At 36.2% G+C, this 17,864-nt stretch overlaps 1 long non-coding RNA gene across 1 annotated transcript; it reads left to right on the top strand.

Annotated features, from left to right (window-relative positions):
- Positions 1-468: 468 nt before the first annotated feature.
- Positions 469-7,398, top strand: LOC143663663 (uncharacterized). The gene is made up of 3 exons (XR_013166103.1): positions 469-545; positions 2,432-2,486; positions 7,319-7,398. It is a non-coding gene; the product is annotated as an uncharacterized LOC143663663 (long non-coding RNA).
- Positions 7,399-17,864: the final 10,466 nt, after the last annotated feature.

The following is a 17,864-nucleotide window of genomic DNA, read 5'->3' as shown; positions in this document are numbered from 1 at the left end:
GCTGGAAGAAAGCAGACTTCATTTAATGAGAGGCCTTAGGAGCCAGGTGCCAGGTATTCAGCGGAGATTCCAAAGCCCATGGCCTGAGGCTCTGGTCCAAGGAGAGGACATCTAATTTCTTTGCAGCACCACAGAGGCATTGAAATCAAGAATCAAAATGGCCAGGCGTCAATCTGCCTCAACTCCATGCTCACCTAAGTGGTCTTTGCCTGGGTTTTTTAGGTATTGTCCCTTTGGCTGGCATCAGGACGGTGCCTATCATATTCTCTGACAAATGTCTGGTTATCACTTACAACAAAAACATGTTTTTCTCAACTTCTTTATATTCTAATTGTGGTCAACATGGTTAAAATGTTTTATGGGATTCAAGATCATTAATCCTTGAATACATAAGAGATAAATATATTCTTATTTACAAAGATGAGATTTGCAATTCTGATAATATTGTATCGTTCATTTCACAGTCACCAAATATTAATTGAATGTCTTCTCTGATGTAGATGTTGGAATTACAGTGGTGAACAAATTGCTTTCTTCTGGATTAGGTAAATAATTTAACAAAAACATGAAAGAGTTATTTCTGATAAATTCTGTAAGATAATAAAGCAGATCAATATCATAGAGAATTAGTCAGTTAAGATGATCAGGGATGGCCTTTCTAAGTAACCGACATTTGAAGGGAATAATAAGAAGAGGCAAGGCACAAGGAGATTTAGGAAAGGAAGAGAGAGAAGCAAGTGTCACTTAGTTGTAGCGAATAAGACAAAAAGTATTGGAATATGATGTTGAAATGTGTGAGATGCTAGCTCGGTATAGTCACAGAAGCCTTGGTAAAGACTCTGAACATTTTATAGATGAAGCAGGAAGCCATTTTGAACATTTTAAGTGGGAGATACCATGATCTCTTTGTTGTTTGGTTTACAAGGTGAGTAAAAAAGAAAAACTGCTTAGAGGATTCTTGATGTAATCCAGATCACAGATGAAGCATGTCCTCCAATATTAGAAGTAAAGACTGAGATATATACGCCCCAAGAAGAAGTTAATAAAAAATCAACTAAATAAACTCAACCATTTTTTCTCCTTTTTGCACAAAGAAGCCTACTATTCTTAGAAAAAAAAGTCAGATGCTAATGATAGAGATTGTGTAAAACCACTCTAGGTCACTAATCTCATGTGGCCTCCCTAACTCTTACACATTTCAGAGCAATAATTTCTACCTAACCAACAATCCAGAAACAGTGACTGCAAATTTACAGACAAAATAAAACCATCAAATAGGTACACTTTCATGTTTCTCATACTAAGTGTTCCATCATTCTCTTGTGTTAGAGCAGAACACTTTTACTTCCTTTTCTCACAAGTCTAGAATTCCACCTACTTCAGGACATTTTACTATGTATTAACCTCCCTCATTTATAGTTTATTCAAAAACTGCCTCTTGAATATAGATTTCCTCAACTTTAATACTTGTTCCAGGTTTTCCATTAGAAGAGAAATCATTACTCATTCCCTCTTCTATTTCCACCATATCTTTTGTATACCTTTCAAATCCAAACTTCCTAAGGTAATTGCCAATATTCGCTGTGATAATTTCTTTTCTACCCCTTACTTATTATCTGACTTTCACTCTACCACCAAAATCTTACTGAGATGGCCAATTACTTCCAAGTCATTAAATCCAAAAAAATATTTTGCCATCCTAACTTTATTTAATGTCTTAACTTTTGATATAATTCATCACTTACACCTTTATGAAACCTTGTGTTTCATGAAACCACACTTGAAGGTGATAACCCTTATATGTTCTCCTACTTTAGGCTCACTCTCTTTTATATCAACATTCTTGGAGATTTGGTCTTAAATTCTTTCTTCCTTTTCTATACTCTGGACAATTTCACCTACACATATGAATTTAAGTACTGATTTTGTATACAATTTGTGAATTCAAAGCACATGGTTGATAAGTCCCTGTCTCTGTAAGGGTCATAGTCCAGTAGAGGATTCAGAAAAGTAGGTAGATAAGTGCAATGCAGTTTAATAAACATTAACATCTGTTTAAGATTTGTCTATGGACTCAGATGAGGAATATCACCAAAATTGGGGAATTACAGAATCAGAGGAAGTGAAACCTTAACTGAGACATGAAGACTGAATATGAATAAGCTAAAAAATATCGTGGAGTAAAACGTCCAAAAGGAGTTTAAAACAGTAAGCAATTAACACAACTGATATTAGTCAACAGAATAGAAGAAGCAAATTCTTCAGTAAATGCACCTGAATGCACAGACCACATCTTGGAAAACCTGATAAAATACTTGACTAATTATAGTGTTTATTCTGTGTCAAGGATTGTTCTTCACACTTTATGTCTATTGATTCAATCATTGCCACTCTCATTTGAGGTACTTAGTTCTATTATTCCATTTTATAGGTAAAGAAATGGATGCTCAGAGAGATGAAATAACTTGGCTAAGATCACACAGCTGGTAAGCAAAGAGGTTAGATTTCAAATTTAGGCCTTCTGTTTCCAGAGCTGCATTTGTAAACACTACAGCTATACTGTGTAATCTCCACGGTAAGAAGGAGTATAAAAATCATGGGAAATGGAATAGAATTACCAGATTTTTATTTATTTAAGGAACATCACTTTGGCTATAGGGTGGAGGATGGATTTGTAGGAAAAACATCATTGGCAGAAAAACAATACTGGCTCTTGTAGTAATCCATGTAGGAAGTAAACAATAGTTTGTAAAAAGGTAATAATGGGGATAGAGGGAAGTGATTTGAAACATATATACATATGTATATGTATGTGAATATGCATATATATATATGCGCTTGAATGCATATATATATATATATATATACACACACAAACATATAAAATCATATATCTGTGTATATATATATATATATATATATATATATATATATATATTTAGAAAATAAGTTCAAAAGCTATTTAGAAAGTACATATTTGGACATGACTTGAAGAACCAAGGAGCAGAAGGAGAGGAATTGTGGTAATACAATTCACTGTCACAGGGTAATCTTAGAAGAACAAGTAAGAGGGTAATAGAGGCAGGAAGATTACAGTGGAACAAAGAATTACACAAAATGGAAGAAGGGGAGAGAATAAAGGCAGCTTTTTCCTAGCAGTTTGGCTTTGAAATGTGAAAGGAAGCAAACTGTGTAAAACAGTAACAATATTCAGCTGGAGTGGGGTTTAGAAAGGGATGCTGTTTTGTTTTTCATTTTGTTGTTCTTGTGGCATTTATGTGCTTATAGGAAAAAGTGTATACAGGAGAGAGATTGAAGGTTTAGAGAAAAAAAAGAGTTAATGTCTTAAAGTATCCCATCCATGGTGATGCACACAAGAATTCAATAGAAGACAGGTGAAATGGGTAGCATTATATAGCAAAAGGAGCATCACCTTGAGTATTAAGAAAAAGAAAGAGGGCAGTATAGGTGCAAGTTCATCTATTTGTTATGAATGATGGTAGAAAGTTGAAGGAATTTCAAAAGATGGTGCGCCGGTTTGAATCTGTTGTGAACCCCAGAAAAGCCATGTCCTTTAATCCTCATTCAATATTGCTGGATAAGAGCTTTTTTATTGTTCCCATGGAGATGGGACCCTCCCAATTGTGGTTGCTAACTTTTGATTAGATGGTTTCAATGAACATATATCTCCTCCTGGAGCCCTTTAAGAATAACCATTCTGGACAAAGCTTTAGAGCACATGCAGTCAGAGAACTTTGGAGATGAAGATGGAAAATTCCCCTGGAGGAGTACCATGATAGGAAGTCTGGAGAGAAAATTAGCAGATGTCATCATGTTCATGTGCCTTTCCAGTTGAGAGAGAAACCCTGAAAGTCATTGGCTTTCTTGAAGCAAGGTAGCTTTCCCTGGATGCCTTAGATTGGACAGTTCTATAAAGTTGCTTTAATTTGAACATTTTCACAATTTTAGAACAGGTAAACTTGCAACTTAATAAATCTCCCTTTTTAAAAGCCCTTTGGTTTCTGGTCTATTATATTCCAGCAGTTTGCAAACTAGAACAGTCTTAAGACTGCACTGTTCAGATCCCTCTGCAAAAGAACAACCACTTTTGTGGAGTATAGTTAGCTGACAGACTCCAGCCACTGCCCCTTCAGAATCGACCATAGCATTCACTCTGAAGTCACCCACTGTATGGGATGATGCTTCTGGTCAGTGGTTAAGCATAGTGAGAGTTCTAGAGCTAGGTCATTCCAGTGCAATGAAGGCCTCATCTAATGGACAGTCGTTTTTCTGGATCTTCCCACTGGTTTGGCCAAGACTTTGTCAGACCTGCACTGCAATGAACAATTAGAAAAAAATACTTTCAATAATCATTCATACAATTGTTAATATATTCAATATAAACATCTCATTAAAATTATCTATTAGGTCACCATGACCCCAAGAATTAATCAAATTTGTGAACATGTGAAGTGGATACAAGTGACAAATATCCACTCAAAAATTCAACCTCACTAATAATCAAAAAAAATGTGAACTAAAGACAATTAAATACTACATTTCAAATTAGAAATTAATATAATGTTAACAATTGGCTTTATTCAGAGCCAGCAAAATTGTGGTATAATAAATTCTAGTGAAGGTATAATTTAAGAAAACATTTTTGTGGTGGAAGCATAACTGTGTAATAGTCTTATGGAAACTTTCTGTTCTCCTGCCCTGGTAGAGAGACAAAGCCTGGCAAACCCCTACCTGATGGTGCCAAGAAAGCAAGAAAAGTCTTGACCGTTAGGTGATCATGAGAAGCATGAAAACAAATGTCAGAATTATGTCCAAAAGTATAGCACCCATAAGGTCAAAGGTGGTCACTGCAAGCCCAGGTCCGGAGGAGCAGACAAAAGATAAAATTGAGAGCAAAACACAACAGAATTTGCAGCAATATAAACAGTTGGCTTCTTCTGAGCAGGTTGTTTTCATAGGCATAGGAGGAAAAATAATTTGAAAATATGAATCAAGGATGTAGAAAGTGAAAGTGAAGATTAGAGTGATTAAGAGGGTTTGCTATCAAGCAGAAAATAAGCATTGGTACTTGAGGACAGTATGCTGAATAAGCTAGAAAAGAAAAGACAAATATTATAACATCTCACTAATATGGACTAACTATAATGTGCAAATTCTGAGACTTGAACTTGAAAGCATAGGTTATCAGGGGAAGTCCTATTATAAAGTTTCCCAAATTGTACAGCAGTCACGTCTATTCCTCAGTTGTAATGGTTATTTCTAAATTTCAAGATGCGTAGCTCTTTGTGGATAACCTGGTTGTTCCTTAGAAGTTTGGGCATTTGTGTGACACCTGACACCCAGAGCTAGAATTTTGCAGCTACAAAAGCCAGCACTCCACACCTAGTAACTGATAAAAACCCTGAAAAATTGATCAGATTTCAATTAGAGCTGTGAATGAAGCTGATGTGGGTAGGACTAAGGTAAATCAGACTAAAAGGTCAAGGATGATACTGACTATATTTTTAAACATCAACTTCTGTGTGAGACCAAAGGAAGAGATGTTTAGTTGTTATCAAATTTATATTTTCTGTAGCACACTATCTAATTTAATTTGTGTGGTCAGCTTATTTGAACACCATAACTATATGGAACCTTGAATAGGGAGTGAGATTCTAGCTCTGGGTATTGTTTGTACAGTTTGGTGTGATGTCCTAATATGTCTAAGAGTAACCTGAGCAGAAGATTTAAAAGTATTTGCAAAGTCACTTTGAGGGCCTGGGAGAAAAGGTAGATATATTAAATTTCTCTTCTTGGGGAAGACATAATATTCTTGCAAATGTTGGGGAATACCAATTTAATAAACCGAGCCCTCAATTTAGGGGCTTGCCATTATGAAACTTATTGCTGCAGGAGAAGCTAAACCCACTTATGATTATGCCTAAGAGTTACCCCCAGAGAACCTCTTTTGTTGCTCAAATGTGGCCACTCTCAATAAGCCAACTCCACAAGTGAACTCACTGCTTTCCCCTCTATGTGGGACATTACTTCCCAAGGGCATAAATCTCCTTGACAATGTGGGACATGACTACTGGGGATGAGCCTGGCCCTAGCATCATGGGATTGAGAAAGCCTTCTTGACCAAAAGGGGGAAGAGAAATGAAACAAAATAAGGTTTCAGTGCCTGAAGGATTTCAAATAGACTCCAGAGGTTATTCTAATGCAGCATACAGATATCCCTTTTCAGTTTTTAGTGTATTGGAGTAGCTAGAAGGAAATACCTGAAACTGTTAAACTGTTAAATCAATAGCCTTGATTCTTTAAAGCAATTAAATCACTGTAGGGCCTTTAAAGTGTGACTGTTGGATTAAAATCTTGTGACTGACACTTCCTTAATCCAGTATATGGACATGAGTGAGAAAAAAAAAAGACAGAAAAGAAAGAAATAATAGTGGAAGAAGGGGAGCATGAGATGCTTTGGGTGCTCTTTTATATTTTCATTTTTCTTTGTACAGCAGTCACATCTATTCCTCAGTTCATTCATTCATATGATCAAAAATTGATTGTGATGACTACAGCTATATGATGATAAAGTGAATCACTGGCTGTACAATTTGGATAATTATGTGGTATATGAACATATAACATTTTAGAATAAAACTGCATTTTTAAAAAAGTGACTTTTTAAAAATGTGTAATTACCTTTTTAAAAAAGTGTAATTACCTATATTGTGGCACATTTAGTAAATATCTTCTGGGCCTGTTTGCAAAAGGCAGAAGACGTAGCCAGTGGAAGTATATTCAGCAAACCATAAATCTCAAAATTTTTACCTTCAAAATTATCATCATTGAACACTCTCTATGTATGTTTTATATAATGAATTTTCAGGTGAATGATTGCCTGTATTATACCATATTTTAACTAATACATAACATAATGAAGATATTATAGCACATGTTTGTGTGTGTATTATGGGATATATGTGTGGCTGAGCTGCTGTAGAGAGTGATACATCTTTGTAGCAGAGAAGCCAGAGATAATTGTCCAGAGCTTTCAGAAGTCTGTATCCTGACTTGAAGATGTCTCTGAGTAAAATACCAAACACTGTATATCAGAAAAAATCAATATCTAGAAGAATTAATAAAAATATTTACCAACTCATGGATTCTTTAAGAACATTTTGGTTAGATTTGGAGAATATCTATTTCACTTTATTTGCAAGTAAATTCTTATCTTGTGAATTGAATGTATACAGAAAATGTGCAGCTGTTTTATAAATGGACAAACTTTGATTTAAAATGTTTCTTTTATCCTTAGGTAAAAGAGATCTCGTCAGCTGATCAAAAGAAGGAAGAGCAATTCAAGGAGAGACATTTTTTTACTCCTAATTTCCAAAGGGAATTAACTAATTTTCTGTATTATGAGAGAATCAGCATATTGAAGATTGGACTTATAGACAATGTCAAAGCAGAAAAGGTGCTTTCAGCTTTGTGTGCCTGCTGAATCTTAAATATGAATGACTGCTGAGCTTCTGTTTGTTCCACGATTTCCGGTCAGGTTTCATCAGATTGGAGCCTGCTGTTTGAACTGTGTTTAGGGCATGACCCTAGCAGCTGGCTCCACTGAATGAGCCACTTCAAGGTGGTTATTACCATGCGTGTAATAACTAAAGAATTTGGAAGAGCTAATAAAAGCACTAATCCCTCTGTATTCTATTGTATATTTTGGTAATTTGAAATCCAGCTAAGCTAAGAATATATGAAAACAAAAGTATGATAATTTACACTAAAAATTACTTTAATATTACCATCTGGATGGGAGAAATGCCATATGACTATGTCAGAGTAACAAGAATCTGCTTTTTAAACACCCACAACTTAAAAGTTTTACTAAATTTCACAAATTTACAAAAGCAGTATTCCTGCAAATAAGTAGTATGGATAATCTTATGTAAAATGAAAAGGACCAAAATACATTTACTTCAATAGCCAGTGTCTATAAGGGTGAAGATTAAAATATATTCATTTTATATCTTTATAGGGCATACTATATTGTAGTCACCAACACCTGTTTCTTGAATTTAAAATTGCCTACTAACATTTGAAAATATAAAACAGGGAGATTTGGAGAATGTCAAAAGAAATTTTAAACCTACTGAAAATGCATGTGGTAACCTGAAGAAACCTTACTACCAGAAGAACTCAATCTCCTTATAATTTTAGTGAAAGATTGAAAATCAAAATACAGTCTTATGATAAGTGTTTCCAATTTTAGAGATGAAGGTCTAGAAAGAAAAGTAATAATTATTTCATTACTAGGTCTTATCATATTTATATGACAAAAAAATAAGATGCAAGAACTGTATCAATTTTTCACATGGTAAACTATTTGGATGTGGTCCGTATAATCATCACATATCAATACCTAGATATGTTGGTCATCTAGTAGTTTTGTAATGTTACCATTATGAATCACTAAATAATTTTGGGGTGGGTGACAAATGACCTGTACTGAGGATGGTTAATTATTTTCATGTGGGGGTGATAAGATAGTTTGTTTTATGACAACAGACAAGAATTTCCTAAACAAAAGAATAGTCATAGAAGATTCTGAGGGAGTTCTGGTATTAGAACCATTTGATACTCAGACGCCTGTGAAAATATTTATTGAGAAGCCAAAGTGTTGGTATGAGAGCCTAAGGAGGAGTAAGTGAAGAAACTTCATCAGCACTGAAACTGGGATAAGATATTAGCCTCATTTTTCACAATCATTAAAAATCTACAGTGTAGTTACTATATAATTTAATACTCGCAGTTACAAAATAGATCTTTTGTCATTTAAAATATGATAAACCACACAATTTCAACTATTTCTCTTTTGCCCTTCCCCAAGGCATGAATAAAATTTCCCCTGGCTCCCTTCACATCCCTGACCCTAACTGAATGAGATATTAGAACTAAATTACATGTGATCAGGGTTGTCTGACCTTGATCTCTGACTATAGGATCAATTTCTGGAATCTTGACTTTATTCTCATCTGTCTCCAGGCTATTATACCAGTAGTGGCACAATGGGTGAGGATATTACAGCTTTCCTCTAGGCACCTGTGGTGACACAAATATTTATCTCCCCAGGAACATCTGAAAATAAACCTTTAGAGTATATAAACTGACCTCACATTTAGCTTTACTAAGAAAGTACAGGTCTGAACACTTTTATACAGTCACATAAATATAAATAAATATAATGTCTTTGTTAGGGCTTCTCGCTATTGACCCATCTCCATTCAACAAGACTTAATGGATTCATTTTGCTTCTACTCAATTCTTTCCTATTCATTCCAAATGCATAATGAAATTACAAACCATTATATTGCAATTATTCACCAAGGAAATAATTTTAAATGAGAGCTTATGAAAATATTTTATAGTATTTCAATCAAAGCCAAAAAATAACTGCAGGTACAACTATTATTAGAAAAATCAACACAGAGTAGAAAAGCTACTCATATGTATTTCTCTTCATGAAGATTACTAAACTGAAATATGGCCACTTAAAGAATACCATATTTTGTCTTCTCTCTACATTAAGGTAGACTTGAAGAATTTGTTTGACAGATCACAATGAATTCAAATGTATTTATTCTACTACAGTTTTCAGCAATTATATATTAACATGTTCACATATAGTAAAGTAAGTGGATTTCATTAGACATTTCAGGATAGATAATTTTTAAAGTCAGTTTTCTTTTTAAAGAAAAATCATTCTAAAATATAAGTACAACATTCAAGTTTTTCAAAATTAGTACGTTTAAATAGTCTGTACTTAGGACTCTGAAGATACAAGACAGCTCTTAATCTTTATTTTATATATTAAAATAATTGTAATTTATAATTGTTATTCACATTTAACATTATAATGTTTGTAAATTTTTTTATAATTTCACATGCAACTCCATAGTATTTGCAAACACTTGCTAATAAATAAAAATGAATAATATTAAAAATATGGATAAAATTGAGTTAAACTGCCTAACATTGAAAGAACCCAAAATAATAAAATTCACTTTATATAAGAATTTTTCTAATGTCCCTAATATTTGATATGTAATTGTGATTTATACCAATTTACTAACATTATTGAATGCTTAATGGTTACATAGCTTTTTTTTTTTTTTTTTATTTGTTTGTTTTTTTTTTTTGCATGGGCAGGCACCAGGAATCGAACCCAGGTCTCCAGCATGGCAGGCAAGAACTCTGCCTGCTAAGCCTCCGTGGCCCACCCACATTGTTTTAATGTTTGTAAATAAATAATTGATTTTCAAATTATTACCTATTTGAGAGAACCTATCATGAAACAGTCCAATTGATATTATTATGTCTTATTTCCTTTCTCCCTTCCCCCAAATTTGGTGATAACCCCATCCATGGTTTCTTTCCTACTTAAAGAAATCTCTAAGTTTTATTTCTTGCCCAGCTAACATACCAAAGTTATAAAGATAATTAAAAGAAATCACTGGATGAAAATGAGCCATGGTGCCATAAAAAGGGTAATGAGATTTCTAACCAGTTACTTTTTTAGAATGGCATATTCATGCTCTATTTAGATAACTTGACTTAATACTGATTGTGTGTTGAAGCTGAATTAAAGTAACTTGATGCATTAAAAGTCAATCAGCATGGTGCAGCACTGTGGAAATATATTTGGCCTCCCTCTGCAACACCTACCACATGGCTGAGATGAAGGCTTCCATGGAGAGGGCACAGCTGACTTGCTGAGTGGTAGATGAATTGTTGTGGTGCTTTGCTGCTGGAAATCCTTCCTTGGAAACGTGGAAAGTTATCCTCTGGGATACCGAGAAAAACAGCACATAGGAAGGTTCTGCTCCTCAAAATCTTTTGCAAAACCACCCAAGGAGGTGCCAGGGGAAGCTCCTGATTGCTGGATGCTGCTGGCTAACTTGACCTGAAAAATTAAGCTCTACAAAATCTACATGGTGAGAGGTAGAAGGGGGACATGGGAACCAGGAAGAGAAAGTCTTTTCTCCTACAGCGTCTCCAGAGTCTCTGTTGACAAAGCTTAAAATCAGACGAGCTGGCAAAAGAGAATGTACAGTAAACAAAGACTTATGTTGAGTTTATTCTTTTTACAGAATGTTTTAGTTTCTTAGGTTGCTTGTAAGAAATACCATGAAATGAGTCATGTTAATGGGAATTTATTCACTCACAGTTTGAGGCTGGAAAAAAGTCTAGATCAAGACATCATAAAGGCAATGCTCTCTTCCCAAAGACTGTGGTATACTGAAGCTGGCTGCTGGTGATCTTTCATCCTTAGACTTTCCTTGGCCAGGCAAAGGCACATCATGGCCTCTCTGTTTTCTTCTGAGTTCCATTGGATTTCAGTTATTTGCTTCCTTGGATTTCTCTCTCTGTCTGAATTTCATTCTGCTTATGAAGGATTCTAGTAATAGGATTAGCACTGATCCTAACTGCTGTGGGGCACACATTAACTGAAGTTGACCTCATCAAAAGGCCCTTCTTATGATGGTTCACACCAACAGGAATGGATTACATTTAAGAACACATTTTTGTGGGGTACATTGAGCTACAAACCACCACACTCCACACTCTGAACTCCAAAAAGACATGTTCTTTGTACATAGAAAACACATTCATTCCATTTCAAAAGTCTTTAGTCATTTCAGAAACAATGGTAAATACAAAGACTCTTCAACATCAGTTATGAGTGTGACCTGTTCAGGGGCACAAGGTACCTCTGTCTGTGGAACTGTAAAACCTGGAAAAACAGTTATCTGTATCCAATATTTAATGGAGGGACAGAGAGCAGCACTCTTCCTGAACAGTGAGGTAGAAGGCCTGCCCTCTCCAAACTCCTGGACAGATTTACCCTTTTCACACACAGTGGTGGGCCAGCTGTCTTGGCCTGAGGAAATATCTTCAATCCAAACCTTATTTCCATGCTTCTGCCCTTGAAGAGGCTCTTCTATCAATTTGTTCATTCTCTGTCTCTTTAAGTTCAGGCTGCCAGTGGTTTTGTTCATGTATATTATGAAAAAAAACTTGTCAGTTTTGCTTATAGTTCCCTGGGATCCAAACCCATTAGGCAAAAAACTTTCCATAGATTCTTCCTGTTAACTGCATTTCCAGTCCTGACTCGTATGGAAATCGTTGACTGGTTCCATGTTCATTTAAATTCTCACATGGAGCACTATTCTCTGGTGACTCAACTTCCAGAAGTTCAGAATTTCCCAAACCATCAATTTTTATTATTTTTTTTTGGTGTGACTAGGAGTTAGTTCTCATCTTATCTCTTTCCTCTTGTATTTTACTATAAACTTCAAGGATAAAACAAGTTTCATTTTCCACACTTAGTTTAGAAATCTTTTGAGCTAAATATCCAATTTCATCACTCTCAATTCCTGCCTTCAGTCCAACATCAAAACTCAATTTCACTAAATTCTCTGCTATTTTCATGCAAGTACTGCCGTTCCTCCAGTTTCCAAGAACATGTTCATTATTTCCCTCTAAGTTTTTATTGGAAATATCTTTACCTTCCATATTTCTATCTAGAGTCCCTTCAAAGCAATCTAGGCTTTTTAACTCAAGTATCTCACAATTCTTTCAGCTTCTAATCACTATCCAATCTCAAAGCCATTTCTTCATTTTTGGTATTTTCAATAGCAGTACCTCACTTTCAGCATGAAAATTTGTTTTAGTTTCGCAGGCTTTCAGGAAAACACCATGAAATGTAATATGTTACACAATGAGAATTTACTTGCTTACAGCTTGAGTCTGGGAAAAGCTCTAAATCAAGGCATCATCAGGTGATGCTTCCTTCCCCAAGACTATGCTACTCTGGTGCTGGCTGCTGGCAATCTGTAGTCCTTAACTTGTCACATGGCAAGGCATATGGTGGCATCTCCTGGCTTTTCTCTTTTCTGTGCTGGGTTTCATTGATGTTCAGCTTCTTGCTTTCTTTGAGTTTCTTTCTCTGTGTCTGAAATTCATTCTGCTTACAAAGGACTCCAATAATAGCATTAACACTCATCTTCATTGGTTTGGGCCATATGATCTTTGAAGCATCCTCATCCAAAGGTCCTACTTACGATGGATTCACACCCACAGGAAAGGATTAGGTTTAAGAACATGTTTTCATGGGTAAAATAGCTTCAAACCACCACTCAGAAAGAAATCTAAACTCCTTAATTTAGATGAATAAGCTTTTACAATCTGACTCCAATTTAAAATATCATTTTATACTTCCTTTTACAGTATCTCACTTAACATTAATTCTTAAAACAAAGCATACTTCTCTTTTTTCTCCATTAATTAGAACTTTTGGCAAATCCATGACTCAACATATCCTCTTTCTTCTTCTGGTTCAAAGTATCATAGCCAATTAGTGGAGTGACTATGTCCACTTTGTAGAGAGCAAGGAATCACCTTATTTCTTCTTTAAGGTAGCAAAAATCTTTACTCCAATACTGCCTTCTCAGAGAGGCCTTCTCTGCCCACCATTTTAAAAATTAAAATGCACTTCCCCTACTGCATACCCATTCTACTTTATGTTTAGCTGTCTGATATACTCTAAGACATATTATACTGTCTGAACTAAATATTTTTTTTCAATGGTCATGCTATTTATCTTGGATTTACTTGAGATTGTTTCCTTGTATCTAGAAGTTATCTGGAAAAGGAAGTAACATTTGTTGCACAAATGTGTCCATGAACTAATCAATACATAGCATAGACTTTGCAACAGTAAGAGTAATTATTCAATCAGGGTTTGCAAAAGAAAGGCAGAATGCAAAGAAGAAAAATAAAAGAAAGAACAAAGAAATCTATGTTGGATCTTGTGGCAGATCAAGAGGCTGGAAAAGCTGACTATATATACTGAAATATCATATCGCCTACTAAGCAAGAAGAGTCTTGCCTGGGAGGTGAAAAGAGAATGAAATATAATCCTTGGAAATCACAGTAACTAGGAAGTAGAGCACAGATACTAGAGTTTCACCCAGAAGTCAAATATTCTGAAAAATGACTGTAGTCATTTTTGCCAAGAGAATATGGCAAAGATGAGGCAAAGACCCAGATTGTACAGACTCCCACAACAGATATTCAGGAGAATGAAACAAGGTGAGAGATTTATTATTAATGTTTTATTCATTTACCTCTATTTTTAGTGTCTGGAAAAATGCCTGTAATCTACATGATCAATAAACATTTGTCAAAGGATGAAAGACTTCTCCATCACATCTTCAGCTTCACCTCCACCTCAAGCTACTTCAGCTTCCAACTGCATTCCTACCTAAATAAGCCATATTTTATTCTCCCAACACCCATATTTCTCTCATCTCTGAGTTTTTTGAAGAGTGTTCTTCTTTAATTACCTATTGTCCAACTCCATTCACTTAACTAATGTAAGATCATCCTTCAGATATCATCTTCTCATCACTTCTCTAAAGTGCTCACTTTCCAGTCTGCAGTAGGTGCTCTTCCTATGTTCCCATAGTATCATTTACAGTCTTATACCAATAGTATCTTGTTTTAGTTCACAAGGCTGCCAAAAGCAATATACCAGCAATAGGGTGGCTTTAACAATGGGAACTTATTAGCTTACATGCTTACAGTTTAGAAACTGAGGAAATGTCCAAATCAAGGTATCATCAAGATGATGCTTTCCTCCTGAAGATCAGATTCAGGAGATTCTGGACTCCTCTGTCACATGGTAAGGAACATGGTGACATCTGCTGGTCATCTCTTTCATCTCTTCTGGGTTTTTTTCTTTCAGCTTCTTGCTTCTCTCTCTCTCTCTGTATTTATCTCATTTATAAAGGAATTCAGTAAGAGAATTAAGACCCACCCTGAATGAGATTGGTCACAGCTTAATTTAAGTAGCTGCAACAAAAGAACCACTTTTCAATGGGTTCACACCTGCAGGAATAGATTACCTTAAGAACATACTTTTCGGGGGTACCTATAGTTTTAAACCACCACATATTCCCTTGACAATGTTGTACCACTTCTGTCATATCATATCATAACACATATTGAGACCTTTTAGTTGCTTGTCTTTATCTTCCCATACCCTGTCCCAGGGGGATCTCTAGTACCTGATAAATTCTGAACTCAATTAGAAAATCTTGGTTCCAGTTAACTTTATTTATGAAACAATTTACCTGGTAATATTATATATCATATTTATTTTATCTTTTACAACACAATGATGTAACTTTATGGACTGAGCTTAGGCAGGAGACATTCAAGCCCATTTAGACCTAAATTATGAAGTTGAGCATTAAATCAATGTTCTTGAAGGTCTAATTTTGATACAATATCAGAGTTTTGAAATAACATTCAATTCTTGAAATATTCAGCCCATTTTGACCAGAAAACCACTGGATTTGGTTTAAGATAATCTGGGTATGAATACTTTCTGTGTCATTGTTCACTATTGGTATAATTGAAATAATCATAACAGTACTGTTCCCACTTTGCTAAAGGTGCCAGAATGCAATATACCAGAAATTAATTGGCTTTTTCAATGGGGGTTTATTAGGTTATAAATTTACAGTTCTAAGGCCATGTAAATATTAAAGCATCAAGAGGGAGATACCTTCTCCGAGGAAAGCTTGCTGATTTCCAGGGTCCTCTGTCACTTGGGAAGGCACATGGTGATGTCTACTGGCCCTTTTTTCCTGAATTCTGTTCCCTCTAAGCTCTTTCCAGAATGTCTCTGAGCATTTCTCTCTCTCTCTCTCTCTCTCTCATAAAGAGCTCCAGTACAGGATTAAGACCAACCATGAATGGGCTGGGTCACATCTTAATTGAACCAAAAGGTCCCCCCCACAACAGGTCTGCCTCCACAGGGGTGGATGGAAAGAACATGGCCTTTTCTAGTGTACATACCAGCTCCAAACCAGGACGAGTACCTACAACAAAAAGTTTTCTTTTTTTAATAAAATAATTTATATATTACACGTTGTATGTGCTGAGATATTACATTTTATTGTTATTAATTAACTTCCATTTTCTCACATTCAGCATTGGTGAAGTATGTTTGTTAGAGCTACTTTGGTTTCAGATTTCCTTACCTCTGGGGTGGGCTCAACTCAGCGGTTGAGCAGGCTAAATTACGCTATGAATGCAACTTCCAATTCCCCATAGCCAAAAGTGCTTCCTAATCTTTACCATTATTGCTGCCTTTTCAGTCCTTCATCAAGTAAAAACCAAAAAGAATCTTATTAATTCAGATGTGATCTGAATCAATTACTGTCATCAGGTAATATAATGCTAAAATGGTCATATTGAGCCATAGTCAAACCCTGGATCTATTTAAAGTAAATGAACTAAGTACAGGGAACATACAGAAGAGGCCCACTAGGGAGATATTAACATATTATCAAAAGAAAGATGAACAAATGCCAGAGAACAAAACAAAAGATGCTCTCTGAATAATATCCATGGAAAGTAGTCTTTCCCAAAGAATACTATAGTCACATAACAGCAGATACGGAAGATACTTCAGAAATTATTTCCAATACCATTATATTAGAGACAAAGTAAATAAAGATTCAAAGAATATGTCATTTGATCCAAGGCCAAATGCTGGAAAATATCAGAGCTAGAAAAGAGTAGAATCTGCATATTTTAATTATGATTATACTTGCAAAGAATTATTCTCTAAAACGATGCTAAAAAAAAAAAAAAAAAAAAAAAAGTAAGGTGACTTCCTGGAAGATGGCGGCTTAGTAAGACGCGTGGATCTTAGTTTCTTCTCCAGGACACCTACTAGGGGAGTAGAAACGATACAGAAAGCGCCCAAAGCCACAACAGAGATAAAAAAGACAGCGTACCCCATCCTGGAACGGCTGGCTGGCTGAGAGAAGCAGCTCAGGTGAGATCGCCGAGGCGCGGGCCTTACCGGGCGGGGCGGGAAGCGGCCGGAGTTACTCCCTTCCCCCTTCCCGGGCCGGCTGGGAGAATTGGAGAGGCGGTCCCCTGAAACAAAGACGGCTGGCACCCACACCACGCGCAGCACCCGGACCAACTGAGAGAATTGGAACGGAAACCCCCAGGCCGCGGAGAACAGTGACGGGTGGGGGAGGCCCCTTCCAAACCCGTGACTCCCGGGGAACGTGCACTCTCTCGGGCGGGCCGCTGCTGCTGGCGCCCTCCCGCCACGCTTGTTGCCCAGGGCCGACTAGGAAATTCGGACGGGCTCTTTCCCTGGCTGCGGCGACCAGCAACCCTCCCTGCGTTCGGACCCCGGGCCGGCTCAAGCCGTTTCGGCTAGCGAACCCCCAGGACGGCGAGAGTTTTCCAAAGTTTAAGGTCCCACAGCACCTTTTACTGGTGGGACCCGCAGACAAACGGGTGCCACGAGCGCCACCTATTGGGCAGGATAAGAAAAATAGAACCAGAGATTTCACAGAAAAATATTACAACCTTGCTGGGTCCAACACCAAGAGAAATCTGAATAAATGCCCAGACGCCAGCAGCAGAAGATAACTGTCCACGCTCAAAAGATTGAGAATATGGCTCAGTCAAAGGAACAAACCAATAGCTCAAATGAGACACAAGAGCTGAGACAACTAATGCTGAATATACGAACAGAAATGGAAAACCTCTTCAAAAATGAAATCGATAAATTGAGGGAGGACATGAAGAGGACATGGGCTGAACATAAAGAAGAAATAGAAAAACTGAAAAAACAAATCGCAGAACTTATGGAAGTGAAGGATAAAGTAGCACACATAGAAAAAATAATGGATAGCTACAATGATAGATTTAAAGAGACAGAAGATAGAATTAGTGATTTGGAGGATGGAACATCTGAATTC

Source organism: Tamandua tetradactyla, chromosome 19 (genome assembly GCF_023851605.1).
Source record: "Tamandua tetradactyla isolate mTamTet1 chromosome 19, mTamTet1.pri, whole genome shotgun sequence".
Classification (NCBI taxonomy): Eukaryota; Metazoa; Chordata; class Mammalia; order Pilosa; family Myrmecophagidae; genus Tamandua; species Tamandua tetradactyla.
This window is presented reverse-complemented; position numbering and strand designations above follow the sequence as displayed.